The sequence below is a fragment of the Paroedura picta genome, chromosome 7 (assembly GCF_049243985.1).
Source record: "Paroedura picta isolate Pp20150507F chromosome 7, Ppicta_v3.0, whole genome shotgun sequence".
Lineage (NCBI taxonomy): Eukaryota > Metazoa > Chordata > Lepidosauria > Squamata > Gekkonidae > Paroedura > Paroedura picta.
In genome coordinates, this window is record NC_135375.1 from 12,136,537 (window position 1) to 12,144,121 (window position 7,585).

Genomic DNA, 7,585 nt, shown 5'->3' on the forward strand with positions numbered 1-7,585 from the left:
GGGGGAGGAAGGGGCGATCTGGGGAGGGAGAGGAATGGCCCTGGCGCTTGGGATCCGCAACGCTTCTCAATGGCCTTTTGGAGGCCGAATCCGAGAGCGCTGCTTGAAGGCTGGTGGTGCTGAACGGACAGCTCCCCGCGCCCGGGTTGTCCCGAGCACGCGCGGTTCGTTTCCCGAGAGGACTCCTCTTTGGGCCCCTTCTAGACAAGGCCTAGCACACGCGTCTGTTTCGCTCGTCTGAAGGGAAGCGTTGCGGGAAACCCGCTTGTTCTTTTGGGACGGGAATCAGGCCGGCCGAGCAGAGGCGGAGAAGCATTTCCACCCCACATCCCCCCTTCCCAGCAGGGTGTCACCCCCCTCCCCAGCCTGGAATCAGCCCCCACCGTCCGAAGCACGCCGTTGAAGCCCCGGGGCCATTCATGGAAAGCACGGCGCGGGGCTGTTTTCGTCTCCCCTGAGAAACCAGGGCCCGCCTGGCAGCCTCCTAAATGCCACGGGTTCGAGGCCACGGGGACCAGCCCCCCCCCCCCCAGCGAAGCCCGAGATTTCGGGTTGTTTTAAAACAGATGTCAAAACGATTCACGCCCAAGTCCAACTGCTTTGCGAGAGCGGTGCAGAAAACGCACAGCCGGGAATCGTTTCCGGGATGCGCGCTAGTTTTCACCAATGCTGACTATTCCGGGATGCAGAGACGGGGGAGGGGGGGGGAGACGTCACTGGATGCCGGCTACCCTTTGCGAAGACGCCCGCCAATAAAACCCTTAAGCCGCAGCACTCCGGTTTCCTTTTCCCGCGTTTCTTCAGGCTTCAGCCGCTCAACACCGCCGAGTATTTTAATATATGTATATATATATATGAAACCTGGCAAATATCTACAGGAACAGGGCTCAGATTTTGGAAGGGGGGGGAGGGGGCGGGCGGCCCGGGAAAGCCTCAACGCCGCCGAAGCGGTTTTATCGTCAAGTGACATCAAGCCGTCCTGTAATCAAAGATTAATTGTCTTAATCAAACAGATCCACCCTCCACGAATTAAGACGTCGCCGGCAACAAATTATAGGGGGATTTATAATAGCGCGGAGTTGGCCGGGCGATTGGCTGGGAGGCGAATCGGCTGTAAAGGGAGAGGAGAGGCGGCAGGGAAAGCAGGGGGGAGTCTGGATAGAACCGTCCCTTTTGAAAAGAGAGAAAGAAAATCCGAGAGAAAGAGAGAGAGAGAGAGACCAGACAGAAAGCCCGTAAACCCGACAGCCGGCCCGGCTGCTTTCCCTGGCGCTTACTCCGCGTAAAGTCGCCCAGAGCTTGCCCACCCGACGTCGGAAGACGACCACCAGCTCCGACCGATTGGGGATCTCGAGGAAAGGGTCGCGGGGACCGGGAAGAAAGAGGGAACCCAGTTCAAATTCGGCGCCTTCCTCCGCCGGCCTCTTTTCTCCCCCCCCCCCCCCCCCAGAAAGGGACCCAGTCCGGGCCCGGGCCCGCTCGGCGCGGCGGCTTCTTACCTCCGTCAGCACCGCGGCTCCGGCTCCCCTCGGCTGGGGAGAGCGCTGCTTTTCAGCGCCGGGGCCATCCGAGCCGCGCCGGGCGGCGGCGGAGCCTCGACGGAGGGTTTCCCGCGGTCGGCTGCGAGTCGTCGGCCGCCTCTGCTGGAGGGACTGGGGAGGCTGGCGGCGGCTCTGGCCCTCCCTCTTGTGGGCTGGGGGGGACGGGGGACGGCGGCCGCCCTCTCTGGTTAGGCGAGCATCGCCCAGCCTCCTCCTCCCCGAGGGCTCCGCCGCTCCTGGAAGCGACCCACCCCCTCCCTCCCCCCCCCGCCTTCCCTCCCCACTCCTGCTTGACTCCGGAGCCACCTCTGGCCTCCCCCGGGCCCGCAATGCGAATCCACTGCTCGGGAGCAGCCTTCGAGGCTGGCGGGAGGGATTTGCGGGGAAGCACGCCCCGTCCCGAGCCACAGGGAGCCCGGGGTCCCCGGTAGATGTGCAGCTCGGGGGTCTCCTCTGTTCGCAGGCCTTCCCCTCGCGGTTTCGGCCTCAGCCCCCTGGATCGGGGCTAGGGAGAGAGCCCCTCTCCACAAACACCTGCCCGTCGCCCCTTGTCCTCGGGAAAGGAGGAGAACCGGCCGGTCTCTCTTCCCCCCGCCCCGTCCCTTGCATTGGAAGGGAACTGGCTGGCGGGGCCAACGCCGTCGACTGAGAAGTCGCACAGAGATCCGCGCGATTGTCTTCTTCCTAAGCATGCCGGGGTGCGCCGCTGACTCCTAGCAGCTGGATCCCGGCCGCGACGCGTTCACACGACCCATTGGAGGGAGGGAGGGCTTGTAGGCCAAGTCCCTTCGCTTTGATTCGGTTTGCACTTCTTGCAACGCGCCCGTTTCTAAATCCATGGAGTTCACGGGCCTTGGAAGGGGTTAACTCTGTTTAGGACCCCCCCCGCGCCAGAAGGCCGATCCACCCCCAGGTTCCCGCAGTTACCCCTCGCTCGATCCTGCGCAGAGCGACCCGGGTTCTTTTCTACTCCAACGGGGTTTTACTCCCGAGTAAGCGTGCCTGGGGTTGGCGCCCGCGGCCTCCGAGCTTCACTGCGTCGGGAGCCGGCGATCCAACCTGCGCTTGCTCGGGAGTAAGACCAGGCGAGGGGTTGGGGACAGGTTCGCCGAAGCTTCCTAGCAAGAGAGCGGGAGCGCAGCCGCCGCGGGGTCGCCTTCCCCGGGGGCAAACGGGTTGGCCAGGCCGAGGGGCCTTCAAATACCTCCGGCCGCACCACCGCCCTTCTTGACTTCGGGGTGACCCAGCAACGTCCTCCTTTTCAGGCCTCGGCAGTGAAGAAGAATCCCCAGGTCCTGGGTTCGAGTTTTGCGCCGGCTATTAGAGTCCCCCAGGGTCGGTCAGGGAGGTATTGAGAGGATGGGGGGAAACTTTGATCTTATCACCCCGCTTTTAAGCGACCCGGGTGCTGCGGAAAGAGGGGGGCAGAAGTATCCCCCCCCCAAAGCTCACGTCAAAGAGCTCAAGAGCTTTGCTGGATCCGACCGCGGGGAGGTCTGCTCTCGCCCCCGATCCGAGTCACCTATATGAATTCTCACCTCCCTAAAAGGAGCTGAAGGGGGCATCCCCAGGCGAGAGGCGGATGGTGTAGCGGTCACGTGTGGCTGGGTGACCTCGGGCCAGTCAGATTCTCTCCTCTTCGCCCACCTAGCTGTCCAGTCTCAGTTCTCTCAGAGCTCTCTCAGCCCCACCTACTTCTGTTGTGGGGAGAGGAGAGGCAGGCGATGGCGAGCTGCTTTGAGACCCTTGCGGCCTATTGGTGACCCTGGGCCAATCCTAGAGCTCTCTCGGCCTCACCTCCCTCACAGGGTGTTTGTTGTGGGGAGAGGAAAGGAAGGTGATTCTAAGCCCCTTTGAGACTCCTTTGTAAAAAGCGGCGTATAGAATCCCTCCCTTCCAGACTGATGTCAGCAACGGGCACTCCGAGGTACACTGCCTCTGAACTTGGAAGTTCTACTTCCCAATTCTACACCCCCCATGACTTATTTCATTTCTTGGAGTCCCAGAACTCCCCCCCTCTTCATTTTGCACCCCCCAAAATTACATTGATTCCCAATCTATCCCCTGCCCTGAATTCCCCAGATAAAGAGTTCTTGTACCCATTTGGCTACTTGGGGTGGGGGAAGGGGGTGGGGGCGGAGACCCAAACCGCTTCTGCCAGGCAGCTATTAAGAAACACACACACACACACAACCCCCAGAAGAAACTCGAGACCCCCCCTCCCGCCTAGCCCTAATGAGTTCAATTACAATGTGGTAAACACATTGCCTCTACGCTTTAATTAAGCCGGCTGTCCAATTTTAACTCATTAGTAATTCATTAAGAGAACAGCCCTTCGCTGGCGGGAGGGGAAGAGGCGCGGAGAGCGGGGCCAAGCGGCGTTCGGCGCGGTCCGGGGTATTGCGGGTGCCACCGCAGGGCGGGAAAGTCCGGAGGAAAGCCCCCCCCCCACACTGTGTCTCGCCCCCGGCCCCATCGAGGCGGAGGACCGCTGAAGTAGGCGCGTCTCCGCGGAAGTCAGGCGGACAGGCGCCCCCCAAGGAAGCCCAGAGCTGAAGGAGAGAAGCCCCCAAGGCTGGCTACAATCCGGAACGGGGCGCCTGGGTGAAGTGGTTAAGAGCAGGGGTAGTCAACCTGCGGTCCTTCAGATGTCCATGGACTACAATTCCCATGAGCCCCTGCCAGCAAATGCTGGCAGGGGCTCATGGGAATTGTAGTCCATGGACATCTGGAGGACCGCAGCTTGACTACACCTGGTTGGGAGAGTCGGCCTTTTATGCCCCTCTACTCCACATGCAGCCAGCTGGGTGACCTTGGCCTCATAAAATCATAGAGTGGGAAGGGACCTCCACGGTCATCTAGTCCAACCCCCTGTAGAATGCAGGAAATGGCCACAAGAGCCAAGCACTGACACAATCCCTTCTCCCCACCCACTTCCAATCTGTATAAATTCACAGAATCAGCATTTCTGCCTGATGGCTATCTAGCCTCTGCTTGGAAACATCCAAAGATGGAGAACCCACCACCTCCCGAGGAAGCCTGTTCCACCGAGGAACCGCTCTAACTGCCAGGAACTTTCTTGTGGATGCTTAACCGAAACTTCTCTGGGGCAACAGAAAACAACTCTGCTCCATCCTCCATACGACAGCCTTACAGGTACTTGAAGATGGCCATCATATCACCTCTTAAAGTCATGTTAGAACTGTTGCCCCAGAGCAGTTCTTCCAGAGCTCTCTCAGCTCCACCTACTGATGTGGGAAGAAGAAGGAAAAGTGATTGTAAGCTGCTTTGAGACTCCTCTGGGAGGTGAAAAGTGGGGTATAAAAGCCAACTCTTCTGCTGTTTATTGACTACGAACTGACACCAGTTTAGCAGTAGTCACTGCGGTATACCTGAAGCTGCCTTATACTGTATTGCCTGCTCAGTATTGCCTACTCAGTCTGGCAGCTGCTCTCCAGGGTCTCAGGCAGAGGTCTTTCACATCCCGTACACCAGGAGCCTTCCTGGAGACTGAACCTGTGACCTTCCGTAGGCCGTAGGCCAAGCAGAAGCTCCTCCCATAAGCCACAGCCCCTCCCCTCTAAACCAAAAGTATTTTGCAAATCTGAAGGTTTTAAGATTACACACCTGAATGCATGCAGTTGTCTTACACTGAGTCACTGAGGCCAGTATTGTCAACTCAAGCTGGCAGCTTCTCTCCAGGGTCTCAGGCCAAGGTCTTTGACATCCCGCTACTGTCTGTTCCCTTTAAACTGGAGATGTCTGTTCCCTTTAAACTGGAGATGTCGAGGATTGAACCAGGGACCTTCTGCATGCCAAGCAGATGCTCTGCCACTGACCCACGGCCCCTTGCTAAAGGCAGCTACCTTCTGCTGATTGATACCCTTGGTCCATCAAGAGTAGTATCTCCCCATGGTCTCAAGTAGTGGTCTTTCCCATCACCTACTGCCTGATCCTTACATATATAAAGGTAAAGGTATCCCCTGTGCAAGCACCAGGTCATGTCTGACCCTTGGGGTGACGCCCTCTAGCGTTTTCTTGGCAGACTCAATACGGGGTGGTTTGCCAGTGCCTTCCCCAGTCATTACCGTTTACCCCCAGCAAGCTGGGTACTCATTTTACCGACCTCGGAAGGATGGAAGGCTGAGTCAACCTTGAGCCGGCTGCTGGGATTGAACTCCCAGCCTCATGGGCAAAGCTTTCAGACGGCTGCCTTACCACTCTGCGCCACAAGAGGCTCTTTTACACACACACACACACACACACACACACACACACACACACACACACACACACACACACACACACATATATATATATATATATATGTGTGTGTGTGTGTGTGTGTGTGTGTGTGTTTGTGTTTGTGTTTGTGTTTGTGTTTGTATATTTATTTATTCAGAAAATAAAAAGATGTTACAAGAAATTTAGAGAACTATGAATATCCACATTAAGCTGATGTATCGCAATATACCTCATGCCTTTTTCAAAAATTCTATCCTTTTAAACCGGGATCTTCTGCATACTGAGCAGAGGCTCTGCCACTGAGTCACAGCCCTTCCCAACTCTTTCTTCTTCAAGACTCTTGGGATTTGTAGTTTGGGAAGGAAGGTGAGAATGCCCTAATTCTAAACAAAGCCCCTAGTCTCTACTTACAGAACTACAGTTCCCAGGATTCCCTGGGGAGACAACTGACACAACTAGGCCAATAGGAGTCGCTGGGTTCTAAGCGCTTTAACCAGCATTATCCCACAATTCACAGCAACCCTGCAAGGCAGGCCAGCAATATTATGTCAGATGAGAAGGGTGCTCAAAGCACCCTAAACATTGAGGACACCGTGGTTATTTTGATGGGTGGTGGGCTCCAGCCAGGGATCAAAGAAAACAAGTTGCTTTGTAGTGACTGGCAGAAAAGGAGGACCCTTCACTTCTGCTTGGGCAGGTCCCCCTTTTGCCAGCCACTGTTCTTTGGGACAAAACTCAACGCAGCCTGCCTCCCAGTCAACCTGCACAAAATTGCACATTGGCTTCCATCCCTGCCTTGCCTCTCCTGAACCCACTTCTTGGTTTGCTCTTCTTCTGGCCTCCCAAGCAGCCCCCTGGCCAGCCATGAGAGCAGACAGCCGGTCCTCTGTACCCTTAAACATGGAGAGAAAAGGGGGGACTGAAATTTGCAGAGAAGACTCCTTGGGTGATTGACTGGTGGGGTGTTCAGGGGCTCATGCGGTGGTGCTTAAGTAAGATGCCAGGCCTATGGTGAGCGCCACAGTACCTAACATATTCAGGATCACCCAGGCAAGGCTGCTCTCAGAGGTGAAGCAGGGCTCACCCTGGCTAGTATTTGGATGGCAGATCTGTAGTGATTTGGGCAGTAGTTCCTCCAAGGGACACTAGGGGTCATCATGACACGGAGGGAAGCCAAGGCAAACCACTTCAAATGTCCCTCGCTCAGCTGCCAGATAATCTCCGGATCTCCGGACTGCGCTACACACACCGTATGATAAAGATAATAAATAAATACTATCCTGGAATACCTATCGCCAGGATTGGAAGGATTTGAACACGCTCCTTGTGTGTGTTGGGGGGGACCCTGCTTCGAACCCAGGGCAGGTGCCTGCTTCGCCTGGGCTGGCCAAAACAAACGAAGGAAAGCAGAGAAAACAAACTCAACCGGAAAGATGCTGAAACAACTAACAAGTGTCACGCCACATCCGATACCATGATTAGATGGGGGTATACGTTGGTAAAATTAAAAAATATATAGGGCCTGAGTATCAGATTGTAAACTTTGAGAGCCAGCATGTAGTGGTTAAAGAGCAGCGAATGCTAATCTGGAGAACTGCATTTGATTCCCTGCTCCTCCACATGTAGCCAGCTGGGTGACCTTGGGCCAGTCACAGCCCTGCTAGAGCTGTTCTCTCGGAGCAGTTCTCTTTGAGCTCTCGACATCACAGGGTGTCTCTTGCTGGGAGAAGAAGGAAAAGGTGTTTGTATGCTGCTTTGGGGCTCCTTTGGGTCTTGAAAAGCCAGAGGGTTGTACCCTC

The 7,585-nt window shown here is 56.3% G+C and overlaps 1 protein-coding gene across 1 annotated transcript in view; it reads right to left on the reverse strand.

Moving 5' to 3' along the window:
* The window catches only part of SKOR2 (SKI family transcriptional corepressor 2), a 72,808-nt gene extending 71,078 nt beyond the window's left edge, over positions 1–1,730 (reverse strand). The window contains exon 1 of the mRNA XM_077346736.1: positions 1,500–1,730. The gene's annotated coding sequence lies outside the window, so the exon portion shown is untranslated. The remainder of the gene's footprint in view (positions 1–1,499) is intronic.
* Between the last annotated feature and the right edge of the window lie 5,855 nt (positions 1,731–7,585).